The sequence below is a fragment of the Hippocampus guttulatus genome, chromosome 7 (assembly GCF_054856545.1).
Source record: "Hippocampus guttulatus isolate MCC_2025c chromosome 7, RoL_Hgut_1.0, whole genome shotgun sequence".
In the NCBI taxonomy this organism is placed as follows: Eukaryota; Metazoa; Chordata; class Actinopteri; order Syngnathiformes; family Syngnathidae; genus Hippocampus; species Hippocampus guttulatus.
In genome coordinates this window covers 20,666,179-20,682,995 of record NC_141267.1, presented here as the reverse complement: position 1 = coordinate 20,682,995, position 16,817 = coordinate 20,666,179, and the positions used below count along the sequence as shown (strand labels likewise).

The window sequence follows — 16,817 nt, the reverse complement described above, 5'->3', positions numbered from 1 at the left end:
GTCGAAACTCTGATCTCATCCGGACTTTTTCATCCAAAGTGAATTAATTTGAGTGAACTCATTTGCGAAAGGCGCCTCCTTGAAAAAGCAAAAAGTATGCTCACGTTTTCCTAACGTGTGCTTATCGAGATAAATGAGGACGTGATGAAAGAAAATAGCCCGTATTTCATCCTCACTTTTACTTTTGAATCTCTCGTCTGCACCTCTTGGCGTGTCTCAAGCGCCTCTCGCCACCCGTCAAGTGTGAAATCACGCATTCTGCAACATTTGTTTTGCACTGGCTGGATCCCAAAATGGGCCTTCGAGCAAACAAGATGTTCGGATTTTTCATTTAGTGCAGATTATAGTGCACCGCGCGAATGAAAGCCAAAAAGCTCGGGGAGAGCTGCAGTGTTGTCGGATGCGCAGATTGGTCGCTGTTCCTCAAAAACGTCGAAAAAGAAGCGCAAAGTGGCAGCAAGTTCGTTCAGTAAAAATTCGTTGCTCTTGGTCCAACATACTATTATACATAGCTGGAGTGGTGTGCTTGAACCTAAATTTTCCGATTTAGAGTGGAGAAAAGCACAGCTTTTGAGTCGAGGATAAAGAACAGGAGGTCAATCACAGCTTGTCACGTTAACGTTAAAATTCCAATGTGTCGGAAGTCGGATAAGTTGAGGCATCTCGCATGCGAACAGAGCATGCTGCTATAAACTGAGTGTGTGTTTGTCTCACATACTGCAGGCATGGGCCGATATTACATTCTGACGGCCTCATAAACATGAGTGAAAATCCCGCGGTGTCATACTATTAAATTTACAGCTGTAAAATGTCATTTATGAACCCAATCAATTTTACTTCCCAAGAAAATTATGTAGCCTGTATAAGTTCAAATAAATGAATAGGTGTGAACGTTCCTCTTCCGTTTTAATTCCTCTTCGTAAGTCACAATTTCCCATCACTCGCGACAGTCGGGAAATGCACTTTATTTAACGGAGCAAAAATACATTCGTGTTTGCAGTGCCCCTTTCGTCTTGCGCTCTTCCTCCTCCTCCGTGCGTAACTGCTCACCCCTCCCCGCTCAGCTCTCTGAGAAGAAGGGGGGGGGGGGATTAATTGGAGGCAATTAACTCCAAAGAGGCGGCTTCTTAATTCAACTCTGCAATCTTCCAATCGTATTGTTGCCTTGCTAAGAAGTCCCCTTCCGTTCATTAGCGTCGACGGGCAGTTTTAGCCGTTATTGGAGCCCGGACTTTTTAAAACCACCGTTACCGGCCCGCACCATCTGTCAATTTCTTCCCACTCAAATATTTTGATAGTTTCTCTTGCATTGTCGCCGAGCACAATACCGTATGGCTCTTGAAAGATCCGTCAAAATGCTCTCAAGCGGCCGGCAGTGGGGATCGAGTCTGTTTTGAAAACGGCTGGCGCTGAATACGTGAATTTATGGGAAAGCGGCGATGTCTCTTTAAGAACTTTGAAGGACAACGTTCAGACAGCCATTTGTCCAATTCAAGGTAAAAAAAAAAAAGAAAGAAAGAAATAAATAAAAATGAGGGAATAACTACAGGTCAGAAGCCACACTAAATTGCGCGTTGACATGATTGCACCTGCCTTGTGTCGTTCGGCGGTTCGGAGCGGCGGAGGGAGCCCATTGAAATATTTCACAAGCTGCCTGCGAGCTGACGTGCTTTTCTTCAAATTGACTTTGGCACTTGAAAGTCCACCGAGGAGCCGCTGATATAAATCACGACTCGTCGAAGTGACACGTTTGCGCTCGTCACCCCCCCCCCTCCCCGCTCGGCTTCACTCGTAACCCTCCGACGACTCGGTGCCATCTTTGTTCGAGCCGAGCTCGTTTCTTTGCGCCCGAGCAGCGCCGCCGCCCGATGTGTCGGCGCTTTTGTCGCCACGGGAAGTTTGACAGCGCTTTGGCTTTGATGATCTGATCAACTTTTTAGTGCCGCTTGTCTTTTTCATCATTTTCGGTGGTGCTTTTTTTTTTTTTTTTTTTTTTTGCAGCTTCCTGTTTTAGCTCGGATTGTGACAAGCTATAAGACTGACATTGTTTCAGTCTAATTATGACAAACTGTCAACGGCAACATTAGGATTTGATGAATTTGGCCCGCTATCATTTTTCGTTTGTTTTTAGTGACGAAAAATAACACAGAATTTTATAAATAAGAAAAAAATCTAATTAAACAGAATTATTGATGTTGTCGTCACCAACCTGATGGGAAATGGACTTTGTTACTAGTTAAATCCTTGTTTTCCAAACTAAAAGAAAATGTTGGCAAATGGCTTATTTTGATTTTTTTTTTTTTTTTAAATAGCACATCCAAACAGTGTAAGAGAATCTTTCCGTGCAAGAGGCAAAACCATGTTTTGCTTTTGCGGCTTTTCACAAAGGAGCAAAGTCATTTACCGGAGTGCTTTATTGGGCTCTGTAGTCGCCCCCGCGTCTCCTTAATGCCTCGTCAGTCCAGTCAGTGCAAGACTGATTTGGGCTCCGCCTTGTCATGAGCGCTCAAAGAGAGATGGATATGACCTTGCTTGGAGAACCGAGCCCTCCTTCCCCCGGGCCACGTAGAAGAAGCATCGGCTGCAAAGGAGAATCGATTTTCATCTCGTCCCCCTGGCCTGTGTCACTTAAATTGATATCAAGGGGTGATTCCTCTCGGGGGGGGGGGGGGGGGGGGGGGGGATGGCGGAGGTGGGGAGGGGGGGTTGTTAGTAAATCACATCACCAAGTAAGCGAGGGAAAGGGCCGAGAGATCACAAGACGAGGGCCAACTTTGAGGATGTGATGGGTGGAAAGGCTTCGGCACATCAGAGGCGAGGAGTCGTGAGGGGGGAAGAAAAATGGAGAAAAAAAGTGGTGGATCAAACAGGAAGCTGAGGAGCTGAGCGCGCCCCCCCCCCCCCCCCCACTTCTCCATCTGACAGAAATGTCAAGTAATCCAACATGGCGTTCTCCTCACTTTTGCGCAAAATATATAAATAAATAAATAAAGTCAAAAGGCCAATTTAATTTCAGGAGGGGGCAAGCAGGCAGGGTGCGTTTTATTACCTTGTGGAGCTGCGGGGCTTTTCTCCGTGTTTATTAAAATAAAGATTGCATACACACACACACACACACACACACACTTTAAATATGAGTATGTGGGGACATGCTCCTGCGTTCTACGGAATCCTTTTGATCAAAGCGGCGTGAGAGCTCAGAGTTGGAAGGTGGGGGAGGTGGGGGGGGGGGGGGGAGTGGGCGCATTTGGTAGAAACAGATGACGGCGGCAAAATATCTACTGGATGCAGGTTTGTGTGTGTACGCGCGCACGTGTGACCCTCATCGCAGACTAGCTTAATAATCAGGCTGAATTGACACAGCTGTTGCCGGCATTTTCCTGTTCACTTTCTGCACCTGCAAAAGTTCCCCCCCAATGCGCCCCGCCCCGCGCACACACACAAAAATTAACAGCTTATTGATGTGAATGCGTGCTCAAAACACCTGCAGAATAATTGTCAATCAAAGCTCCTGCTTCACCTCCCTCCTGAAAATGTTTTTTACGATGTCTCGGAGAGCCTACGTACCTAAAACTGCATGACAGGTGACCCTTTTATTCTCTCTCCTCTTTATTTTGCGTGCAATTCCACTGTCTACCACTAGATGACAACACACTATTTAGGGAGACACATTGTAACTTTGAAAGAAGAGGAATTAATTAATGCAGTACTTTCAGCTCAGACTCATTTTGGCTGAAGATTATTCATTGTGATTCGCTGACATCCTGCTTTTTACGCCTACAAGAAAATCAGCGGATTCATTTGAGAATGTACTGTACATCTTTGCGAAGGATTATCGATGTATATTGAGAGATGCTAACTTTCTGACCGGATTTAAAGAGCTTTAGAAAAATAATGATAATAATTAGTGCCGTAAATGCACTAAAAACCTGCCAAAAGAGGAATGTAAAAACCTCACTGCAAAGCACACGTGTTCATAACTGAGAAGTCATTGTTTATGGTACCATCTACAGTCAGGGTGTCATCAACTAAAATGCACACAGAACCAAATTTTCTCCTCGTTGCGGGGCGGCCAGAGAGTGACCCTGATCCAGGGGTGGCCCCGGTCACTCTCTGGCCACCACTTATGTCCGCCGCTGTGGACCAGGGCTTAGCCGCATTTCATCGATTTGACTTTGTGGGGGAATTACTGTCAGGAAAATGGTGTCAAATGAAAACTTCCCTGGCAGCCTCAATCAAATGGGAACACGCTTTTCTTTGTCAAGCCAGACCGTGATCCAGCTTTTGTATTGGATCTCATTAAATTGCAAAGGTTGTCTCCATGTGAGCCGGTTCCCCCCCACCCACCCCCTCCCCTGTTTGTGTTGTCGAATGCGTTTGTGCAAGCGCCCTCCATTAGCAGCCGCTCCCGGCAGCAGACGGGCCTGCCAGTCAGCCAAACTCAGGCAAAATGGACTTTAATGATGTTGGAGCTGAACGCAATTCTGCCGACTGACTTCCCGGTTGCTTTTTTTTTTTCTTCTGTGTTTGTCTGAAACATGCATGCATGCGACAGTGTTTTTGTAATCGAAAACCGCCAATGCAAACATGTTAACGACTCCAATTTGATTCAGGCGTGGACAGACGCTACAAGATGTCACATCCACTTACGGCAGGTTGTCACCGCGTGACGTGACCCTTGCCTGGACCTGATTTAAAAAGTAAATAAAATAAAAAATCCTCATCATCGTCATTCCAGTTCATGGCCCGAGCTGACAGGCATGTTGCGAGAAATGTTGTCAAAACCCACCAGGGTGAAAGCAGGGTGGAGTGAAACTGCAAGTAATTAATGCCCTCCCCAAAATAACTTCCACAAGCTAGAAACAAAGCACTTTTTTAGACAAGGCTATGGCCTCACTCAATGAAGCTCCTCCCCTTGATTCAACATAGTTCCTTGTCACAAAAATGCCACAAGATATCGCCAAAGCATTTCTTTTGTTTGTTTTGTCATGAGCATATAACAGCAAATAGGTGATTTATTTTTTTTATTTCAGCAAATATTGGAGGCTAAGTTTCCCCCAGAAATCTGCGAATAGGTGAATTTCACAAAAATCCACTATGAAAGGGTTCACGGCATTATTTTATTTGTCACTCGTCAATTAATTACGCAATGAAAATGTGACGCCAAAGCAAGAATAATGTAAAGTACATTTTTTGTTGTGTTAAAGGACAAGGACACATGGCCTCACTAACGTCAATAAAGTGGTCCTTTAAGATTTGGATTTGACTAACCTTGCTTTCACTGGTGAGCAAAATGCGTACGCGTGCACGCGCTAAAGCAACCCCCCCCCCCCCCACCCCCTGCAAAGCGCTCGCGTATCACGACGTACCCTTTCAGCCGTCGAGCCGCGGCTGCAAAAGGAAGCAATTAAGGCGCCGCGAAAAATATTTCCTCGAGGAACAGAGCGCTGTTTTGGCTGGTGCAGCAGCGGGGGGCAATCACTCGGTAATTGAGGTCCGCCAACGCGTTTGACGGGAGATTCCTTTGTTTGCGGCGCGCCGTTCACGTGCACAGCTGACTGTTTTTGTTGGCCGGCTGCTGAAAGTTGCGTGCGGCTTTTGTGTGCAGGAGAGGGAATTTGTTATCACATTTACAGTGGCGGTTTGGTCCAATTCCACTCTAATGGCTGCGGTTTCGGAGGCGGGCTCGCGAGGGCCCTGTAAAAGCGACAGTGGCTCCATATTGACATTTGCAGCTGGTAGAAAATAGTTTGTGTCGCCGAATACTACAGAATTGCTCATTCTTTTTTTATTGTATTTTTTTAATGGCAGAAACATTATGTGTTACTACTTTGGATTCATTATTTACAGAAAAATGCTGATGGTAGTCCCTACCGAGCCATTCCAATCGTGGAAAAAAACCCGGCAATAATTGACCGGCAGTATAGCACAGACAGCTGGAGATGTGTCGAGACGGTCACAGCTTCTCGGGAATCCACAGTAATATTGGCCGTTCTTTGCAGAGGATAAGAAATATGTACATTTGGGTATCGCTATACTATCTGTCTGCATGTGTTGCGCCACTGTTTGAGTTCAAGTGTCTTAGAAGACTGCGATGCCACTTCAATCCCACTTCACGGCACAGATGTGCTTATGCCAAATGTGGCGACGGATGCGTCGCATTGAAAGCGAAGAGAGGAGACGTTTTGATTGAAGTCGTGCTGTGAGTACTCTCAAAGCGGCGCAGGCCTCCCTGTTTCAGATCCACCACCCTGCGCTGGTCTCCCGTTTTTGGTCCACAGCAATAATAAATGAACCAGATGAAATCTGCCTAGCAACAAATCAGTATTCCAATGCATAATAACAAAAATTAACGAAAGTTTTCATCAATCATTTTCATCTTTTTTACCAGAGTTGTACCCTGCTATCCACTCAGTTTGTGACTACAAAGTTTTTTGTGCTTGTGTGCATTTGTAACGATCTTTATTTATTTATTTTTTTCAAGACAGGAGTAGTAACATAAATTTTTAAGGCGTCTTTCATCTGCCTTTTTACTCTCCGGCTTCCCCGCAGCGGGCGCCTTCCGCATGAAGCACTTGCTCTACTTTTGCAGGACACATCAATAAACTTGTCCTCTTTGTCCACTTCGTCTGTCTTTCAAATCAAAATCCTCCCTTGTATCTTTCCGGCTCCTCTCTCTGAGTTTCTGACTTGTAAATTTGCAATCCACCCTTGGAGCCCCCCCCCGCATCGATCCAGTTGCTCTCTCTAGTCTGGCTGCCGCGATTATGACCGATCATTCTGTCACGGAGGCGGGGGCGTTTTCAAGGGGAATTTCAAAACTGTCCGGAGGAAAAAAACTAAAAGAGAAAATTAAACCTAAACGAACAACTAAAATAGTGTTGTTGTTTTTTTAAAACAAAATAAAATTACAAATGGAAAATCCTTAAAAAAAAAAAAAATTAAAAAAAAAATAAAGCGAATGCCAAAACATGTGTCTTTGATAAAATGGGACATGACTAAAGCATTACGGATGAGTCATCTATTTTCTATTTTACATCATTTATTAATGTCAGACAGGCGGCTATTAATACATTTTTGATCCGTAAGTCCTAATTCGATATGTGCGATTATTTGGAGGACATTCTTTGCCCGGGAACGTCCTAAGTGTGCAAAATGAGCACTTTTGCTAAGGTTAAGGGTGGTCTGTGATTTAACACAACAGGTGCTGCTGCTGCTGCTGCAGCTGTTGAACAAATGGGAGCCGAGGGTGGTCTCAATCAGGCCCTCGGAGGATGTCCAACGCTGACATTGTAATCATTCCGCTGGACTTTGCGTTATGTCTGCCAGGAACCCAACGAATGCCGGAATGGCGGAGGTGTTAACATAAAAACCGGCTGGTGGTCTTACATCATGCCCGTGATGTGATCTACGGACGTGGCCTGTTTGAGAGATTAACCCGATTGATTTGGCGAGTGAGAGATGAACCCTCCGGGCGGATTGTTTGGAATGAGCGAACTGGCCGCTCTTTAGTTTATAACCTTTTTCAACATGGCTTTTATTTTTTTTCCCCCATAAATGAGAATATGAATTATACTCACGGTACAGTCACCCACCCGGATTTTACTCGAAACCATGATGTAAGAGCACCTCGCCGGCTAATTATTGCAGTGATTAATGTGTCGCAACAGGCGCTTTGTGTTCATGAAAGATTTTACTGACAGAAAGCTTGCAATAGAAACCAAAAATATTGACTTGTAGGGGAGTAAAGCTGATTGTTAAAACGACGACAATTTGGGTTACGTGGCAGGAAAAGAAATCGGCGGTTAAACTGGCGGCTTGATTCGTACAAATATGAGCATTTCCACCGCGCTTTATCACGGTGACGCACCAGCTGCTCAGCCTAAAAAAAAAAATCACATATCAATGTGACTTGCAACTGGGGGCGAGGAAAAAAAAAAAAGACTTCAATTTGTTAAGGGAGCAGAAAGATTGGACTCCGGGGCAATGGAAACGTGTCATGTTGTCTCGTGGAGCCTGAATTGACCCCGGTCCAGAGTGAGAGACACATTGGCGGGTCAGGCAGACGATTCGGTCAGCTGACTCGTGGAAAATCCAAACGCATCAGTGGCCACGCGATGATCATTTCAGCAGTGAGCCGCCAGTTGCCGAGAGCAGCACATGGTGTGAAATGTTGCTTCATGCCTGCAAGAGGGCAAGAGTAGCGCCACCTGGTGGACAAATCAAAAACAAAAAAATTGAAATCCACCCGAAATGTGCCTTGTGATACAAACGAATGAGAAATGTTTGTCGTGAAGGAAATCGCACTCTATAATATGCTATTGTAATTTACAAAGATGGATAATGATGGCATAATTAAATACAATGTCAAGATTTTATTCATTCATAGCGGTTGCTTATGGTCTTTGTGATTTGGCCACAAGGGGGTAGTATAACGGAGTCATTCAGACATAAAGGAAGAAGAGTTTCACAACCACCGAAGTGACTCAGCAGGCTGAATGCAATATTAGTCGTTTTTGTGGAGGATAAAGAATATATGACTGTCAAAAGGTTTGCAAGCGGGGTCACTCAGATCTCAAGGCTCCACTGTAGTGTAAATTGAAATCTTAAACTGTGAGATTAAGTGTGGGATTTTTTTTTTTTTAAGGCAATTTCAGTGATTTCCATTGTGGCACTTTTTGCGGTGATGTTTTCATTTGCCATTTTCAGCTCAATGAAGGGAACATAGACGGCAATTCTAACATTTCTTGAAAATGAATATCCTCTGGGAAATTTGACTGATCTTTATTCAACACAGCCCAAATGTCTTAGGACAAAAAATCGAACAGCATAAAATGTCCCTTTGCAGTGACTTGGAGATAATGCGCCAAAAAAGCACGACGCGGCGTGAGATCCACCAAGCAGGACGGCAAATAAGAGACTTGGGTTTTTTTCCCCGAGAACAATGACAGGTTTTATTGGAAAAATGGGACTCCAGAAGTTAAGCATGGAGAGTCTCTGGGATGTACTTGCATCGTCTTGATACAATGCACCAATTCTGGCATCTATACAAAAAATATTGTCCAAAAAGTTGATGTCACTCTGCAAATCCAAACGAAAGCCGCTCCAGTGAAATATTAGCCAGAGAGTGCGTGGGACTTCTTTTCGTTGGCTCTTCTTTGTTTGGACTGGATGCAGCACGTCATTATCTGCTTTTCACTCCAGGTCGACCGACTGGGATTTGGAGGCGAAACAAAGTCTCCAGTCATAATTGGATCCGTAAAATATAAATTGAGCGCATTTTTGACTGCTCCACGTGTGCACGCGCCGAGTGAATAAAGCATTCATGGGGAGCCAAACAAAGCTTCTCATTACGTGCTGGCAGCGGAGGGGGGGCGTGAGGGGGGTGGGGGGGTGCATTTCTGACTCAAAAACACCCCCGCTGATGATTTTAACACACAGCTTTTCCCCAATGCAAATTTCAACTCGTTCACCCCTCGAGATGAGACTTTTTCATGAGCATGTGTGCACATAAGAACATAAAAATGCAAATATTTGAAAACAGATCTCAAAATGAGTTAAAAAAAACCCAAACAAAAACAACAACAAAAAAACATGTTTTTTTTTACTGGATAGGGACCATATATTTGATGAAGTCTGAAGCAAGGGTAGAAGAGTTTGGGAATTTTCATTGTAGTTAGTATTAGTTAGTCAGTTTCAATTTTTTTGTTGTTTTTGATTTTATTGAATTTTCAGAGTGGGTTTGTCAGTTTTTATTAGTTTACATTTTTGGGAGAAATACCTTTTTTTCTTTTTTTTAGTTTTCGTTAGTTTTAGCGTTAGTGTTGGTTTTTTTTTTTAATATCTATCCTTCGTCTGTATGACCAAACAGCAATCCCAATATAAATACTGCACATCAAAGATGAACTACGACAGCTCATTTATGACGTTTAATTGACAAAGATGAAACCAAAGGACATTTTCACTTTCATTATTAGAAGTTTTATTGAGTTTTTATGAACGCACGAGTTTTCTTTTCATTTTTGTTATTTTGTGATGGGAGAAAAATATGCTTTCAATTTTGAGTTTTTTGTTGGGGGGGGGTTTTGTCCGTTGTTGTGAACTATAATAACCTTGTGCTCTTATCTCAAGCTCGTGATTGCAAGTCAAAGCAGAAAAAAAACTCGGGTGGTTGAGTCACTCGTATCTCCAGGTAGTAGTCCTGAAACCTTTCTGACGGTTAGCTAATGAGTAAGTTTGGGAAGCGAAATAAGCCTCGGCGGCATGAGAGTTGGAATTGATCAGCATTTTTGTTGGTGGTGATTTTGATGGACTTTTAATTGCAATCCCGGTTGGTGCGCAAAAAAGTTTTCTCGGTTCAGCCGTTCTGGTCAGCAAAAATCCCGCCGACCCCGTTGGAGCCCAGGTTGTTTTTATCTCCCGGAGTGATTCGGTTCTCCTCCTCACTTGAAAAGGCTGTCGAGGAGCAGCCGTAAAGATTTTACAGCCATCCTGAGGGTAAACGCGCTTTACGAGGCCCAACAAAAAAAAAACAAGTTTCAGCCCAAGTAAGGAGAATTACCGCATACTGACTTTCTTTTTTTTTTTTTTAACCTTGCCTGAGATGATTCGATATATACTGCTTTGCCTTTGACTGTCAGAGAGGATTACACCCCCAAAAAACGGATCGTGATGCTTGCTAGCTTCGTGTCAGCCATAGACCCCCCCAAAAAAATTTGAGCGTTCTTTAGAATTTTCTTTTTTTTCTGGCACATCACGTTTTTTTTTTCTCCACAGCTTACCAAATGATTGGACTCAGCTACAGCTATGTGGCAACTTGTTTGTGCAGTCATAATTGAGAGGTGCGTGCGGCTCCCACCAGGTTAGCGCCGTGAATATCTGCAAACAGAAAATGAAGAGCCTTGGTGGTGTCTTTTCTCTCAACCTTGTAGCTGTGAGCATACCCTTCTAAGTTCCATTGCCCCCCCCCTTTTCAAAAGCCCACAGTGTCTCAAAGCGTCATAACGGAAGGGGAATAATGAGCAAAATCGCCGAGCCTTGGGCACAGTGAGTCCATGCAGTCTCCGTTGACAGTGTCGCAGCGCATGTGCAATTTCCCCGTGCATGTCCCGTAAACACATTAGCATGCGCAGCGATGCTAACGTGTGGGGATGAAGGCCCCCTCAGATCAGTCGCTGACACATCCGAACCCATCAAGCCGAGAAGTGCGCGCGCCGGCGACATGGGCGCCTCCTCCACCGGGGAGGCTTCCGAGCCTCCTTTGGTGTGCTTTGACGTCCACGTGCGTCTCTTGGTACTTGAAACACTAACTCTCCACCGTGGGTAAAAGTTCCTCTTTTTCAAGCTGCCATAATGAACGCTATCTTTTTTTTTTTTAACTGTATTGAGACACAAACAGTTCCCAAAGCTTCACATTGAAATTTCAAATGCAGGCATCCAAAGTCCCAAGCAGTGTCATGCCATCGTTTTATGGTCACAAAGGAGAATTTTTCAGCGAATAGCTTGATGTAGATTTGATTATTTGACTCGGACTGAACCGTTTTGAAAACGACTCTACCGTATTTTTCCGCACCGTAAGGCTCACCTAAAAGCATTGAATTTTCTCAAAAGACGACGGTGCGCCTTATAATCCGATGCGCTTTACATACGGATCAATATTCTGATGGCGTTGCGCCATCTAGTGGATGCATAACGCAACCTCAGCCACGATTGTAGCTTCTATTCTATGCGGCTTATAATGCGGTGCATCGTATATATGAAAACAGTTTTAAAATAGGCCCTTCATTGAAGGTGCGTCTTATACTCCGGAGCGCCTTATCGTGCGGAAAATACGATAATTGAAAAATGTTTTTTTTTTTTGGTCAATAAATATAGATCAGTGTGCCATAAATCAGATTACAGCAATAATAAAAACAAATCTGTGGCTTTATTGCTGTAATTTTTCATGTTTTATGCCATCAAATATGTAAATGTGTACGTAACCTATCTAGACACGATATAAATAAATCAAAAGCTGACCGACTAAACAAAGCAGATCAGGGGGGGGGGGGGGGCGGTTTGTTTGTTTTGTTTTTTTTCTTTTCGTTTTTCCCAAAATCGCAACTTGAAAACATCGATGTCGCAGTGTAGCAGCTGCGACGTCGATTTCAATTCGATAACTTCTTCTTCCCTATACGACACTCCTGTGAGGTAAGGCATCGTTCGTAATTTTTTTGAATGGTAATGTTGACCTACAACAGGGTGGATCCATAATCACACTGTCACTGGAGGGTGATCATCGTATCGTATCGTGTGACTCCGTCATTTTTCGTTTCCGTTATCAATGACGGAGCAGCTGAAATGTGGACCCCTCAGTCGCTGAAACATTCATCACGCGCACCTCTGGAAGATTGACCGCGTGGACTGAATGCAGTCACCAATGATCCCCGTGATTAATATTTCAAAAAGGGTCCTGATAAGCAGACAGGACACGGAGAATAAACTTGGCGTGTACTGGATAATTTATGATCGAAAGGCAATGCTCAGCCTGTAATCGTGTGATTGCGGAGAAGCAAGCCAAAAAAAGGTTTTCCTCACCCTGTTCGTTTTTTTTTTTTGTTTTTTTTTAATCACACTGAATAACAGCGACATCATTCTCGCTCATTAAAAAAGAAAACAAGTGTTGGGAGAGCGATTATACTGCAGACTTGACTTTTAAGCACCGGCGTGGCCTCGAAGCACCAATCAGATGATGCCGATGTCACGTCTGTCTTTGTAAAGCGAACTGTGTTCTGCTAAATCGCGATTTGTTTGCGTGCCACACCCACCTGCAAAAGGTGAAGTGGCATTTTCATCATTTCATTTCATTCATGAGGAAAAATGATTTGAAATGGGAGTGTTTTTTTTTAACTAGCGTGAGCCTTGTCTCATATTACATAAATCTTCTTCCAGGGTTCATATTTTTTTAAGTATACATAGTGGAAAATCTGAGTTTAAAAAAATGAGGGTGGGGTGAAATGAAGGAAATATGACTTGATTTAAGCAAATTATACTCGTCAGTAAATTTTTACCCATTTATTTCATTAGAGACTCATGTCAACTTTTTTGAGATTATTTTTTCGGATCTACCCTTGTTTTTTTTTTGCCCCAAGCACCTCAGCTTTTAATAATAATAATAATATATTGACAATTTAATATGTCATATAGGAATTAATTTTGTAGTATTTATGAATGCAGGGTTAGGTTCCGTAATAGCTGGATTTTTTTTTTTAATCCTGAAACGTCACAGCTCTAAGTACATGTTGCACAAGCTTTTACAGGTCAAACTTAAAAACAACAAAATGAAGGAGCCAGATGGACGAGGAAAAAAAAAGTAAAGACATATTTTAAATCAGTGTCAAAAATACATTAAGGGAGACACAATCAAGATTTTTAAGTGCATTGTAACAGTCATCAGACGCTAACGCTAAGCTAATCCGTGATGCCAACAGCATTTCGGCACTGCATTAGCGGTAACTTTTTATTCAATGACCCCAAACCTGAATGGCTTGCTGACAACACGTTTTCTTTTTTTTTTTAATGACAGGCAGGTCTCCCCACGAAAAAAAAAATGAACTGGGTTTTTGTAATTTCACACTTGATGTGTGGGCGGACACTCCAGGAACAACAAGCAATTAAAAAGTCACTTTCCCCCGCGTTAAAGCAAAGTAACGACTTGTTTTGATGGGCCCGTGAGTGCGTTTGCTCTGCCGTAATCAAAATGAGCGCGACGGTTGCGCTCTAAACGGGGAAGAAGAAATCCGCCCATGGACACTTCTGACAGTAATCGTTAAAGATACATAAAGCATGTTTTCAGTGGTCGTTTTGCTGTGTTGGCGGCAGGTATAAAAATGTCAAAAAGGGCGCTTATGATGTTGGAAGCGTGGCGAAAATCAATATTTGACGGGGAATGATGTAGTATTTTCCACGCTGGCCCAAGCCGATGCCCGCCATCCATCAGCGATTTACTTATGCTGATGGATGTATCTTTCTGCTCTCCGTATCTGTGACTGTGAATGCGTGCGACTTTAAATCCGGCGAAACTGTATATCACATTAGCTTTTGAACTTTTTTTTTTGTGGAACATATCGGTCCTATATTTCAAAAATCTCCACGCACGCGACTGCTATTGCGCAATCACATTTAATATTACGGATTGGACTGGATGTTAAGATTGGGATTGGAAAAAACTCCTTCCGTTTATTCATCTGCTTGCAAATGGGCAAAATTGCTCCGCGCTGGGCATCTCCCAGAGGCTTCACTTTCAAGCAAAGGCGTCTCTTCTAAATGGATGGCTCCCGGAGGCAGTTCCGCAGCATTTCAGTGGAAGGGAAATTGGTTTCCAGTGGTCTTTGATGCACCTCGCCGCCGTGTTGGGAGCCCCCCCCCCCCCCTCCCCCCTGAGACTCAATTTTTGCCGTCATGAATGCATTGACTGTTAATTTGGGCCAATCGTACCGGTTCTCGTTACAAAAGGCAGATTATTACCAACATGGGCTCACTTTCCGCTGTACTTTGAATGAGCTTATCTTGGGAACGATGCGCCAGAATTCATTTCATTCGCAGCAATGAGGGCGTTGAGCGCATGTGAAACGAGGTTTGCGGAAAAGGGGAAATAACAAAAGCAACCAAGTGGGTTGATTATCAAAGCACTTTTTAAATACAGTGGTGCCTGAAGATGAAGTTTGGTTTGTTCCAGATCATCTTTCCCCATTGAAAAGAATGGAAAGGCTATTAATCCGTTCCAGCCACCCCACAAAAATATTTTTATGGCAGTATATAGCATTGTAAAACATACCATCGTTTCACAATTATAAAGAATGTAAATTTACAGACAATTTTTTTTTCCACATTTTTTTTTTTTTGTTGCTTCAATTCAATGCTCAACTCCTGCTGGAAATGTGCCTTCAAAGCCACACAAAATTTGTAGTTCAAACATGGCACCCATGGCAAACAGTGCAAGTAGATGCACAAAAATATTTTTTTATGAACTGATGGGTGAATCCGTCGAATATGCGATTCTCAAAAAAATTAAATTCAACAGCTGCCACCCAACAGCAGTGCAAACTATCATCACGAGTTTTGCTTTTCCGTTGGCTTTTTTTGTGGATGGCGCAAACTAAGATTTGCCAGCAATTCATTGTATTCACATCGGCGAGTCTGTTGGGGACATTTCAACAGAAAAGTGGCCCAAAAAAAGAAAAACCTATGAAATGGGTAATCAATTCCACGCAAGCTTCCGATTTACAGATGGCGGATCATCTCCCCATCTGGTGATCAAATTGTCGACAATTGCCAAGCACTCGTCCGCCCTCATCGGTTGCAAATTGAAACAACCAACGCGACGCTCGTGGGCCTTTTCGTTAATTTGCCGCTCGCGCGACTCGATCGGAGGGTGCGCGCCGAGGAATAAATTCCCAACCCCTATAAACTCGAGCGCAGCTGTCACGTTTGCTCTGTAAAAATATATTTTGGGGCTGGAGGATTGGTTTGAAATTGTACCCGAGTTAAAGTTTCTTTGGATATTCTAGGCCATTAGCGCCGTCACGCTGCTGATCAAAGCCACTCTAGCTAATGGAGGCCATGCAGCGAGAGGATTAACGGCGAACAAAGAGGATCATCTTTTTCTTCTCTACCTTCCCCAGCAAAATTTTCCTCCCGTCTTGTTTATTGTCTGACGAGGCGGGCAGCGCGGAATACGTCACGCCGGCGGCTTCGATTTGGGTTTAATCAGCGAGCGCCGGGCGAAGGGGTGGAACCCGTTGCCGTCGCGCGATATCGCCTTCAGGGAAAGCAGCGACTTTGCTCACTGAGTTCTTGCCTGTGGATCGGTAACTTTTCTTTTAGAACGTACTTCTGAGGCAGATATTTCAGAATGTCGTGGACCACATCATGGAACCAACCTCGAGCCAAACAAAAAACAAAATCATCCAATCTCGCTGGAGGCATAATCACGCTAACGACACGCTAGCTGGATTCGCTCGATGAGCTGGACTGAAGCGCGCGCGTCACACATAATGGACGACGGCCACGTGCGGCGTCGCCGGACTTAATTAAAGCCGAAGAGGACATTGATTGACCAGGAAGTTCCAATCGATTGTTTCAAGTTCCAGTCGATAAAGACCGCGCGACTTTCTCGCCGGGGCGTGAACCGCCCATCAGTAGCGTGGCGAATCCGATCGACTCGGCTGTCCAATAGAAGACGAGGACTCGAGAAGAGTTTTTTTTCGAACCGCCCGTGAGCGCCATTTGCCTCGATTCATCTGATAAGCGAACAGCAATGAGCCTGTTTGTCTGCGGCCTCGTGCGTTGGAATATCCCTGGCCCGGAATTCTCATTTTGGCTCCCCGGGGGGCCGCCGCATCCTTGTTGTGTTTGTTGTCGTCAGTCCCATGACTCGCGTTTCGTCTTCGGGCATTTCCTTAATTGATCTCTGACATCTTCCTTTACATGGCCGCTTCATTCGTATCTGCGATACGTCATGATTGTCTCAAGCTAGGAAATGCCACGTATCTGTAAAAAGAACCAACGTTAGAGCGCTCACATGCAATGTCACGCGAGCGGAGTGAAACCAGCGAATGCCACAATTGTTTCTTCCCGATAAAGCTAATGTTGTGAGACGCGCTAATGTAAAGAGCCGCTCTCAATCAGGGCCGCGCTTTATAGGCGCTATTAAAATCACTCTCCACTTTATGTAATGAAAGTCATCAACCAGGCGGGAAGAGAATTCACCGATTCCTGACCAAACGGGATCCCAGCGTGGCTGAGCTCATTGACTTCGCACCACCGAGTTCAGATGG

At 44.1% G+C, this 16,817-nt stretch overlaps 1 protein-coding gene across 3 annotated transcripts in view; it reads left to right on the top strand.

Annotated features, from left to right (window-relative positions):
* Positions 1-16,817, top strand: part of sema6bb (sema domain, transmembrane domain (TM), and cytoplasmic domain, (semaphorin) 6Bb) — a 130,098-nt gene that overhangs the window by 105,371 nt on the left and 7,910 nt on the right. The window lies entirely within an intron of this gene.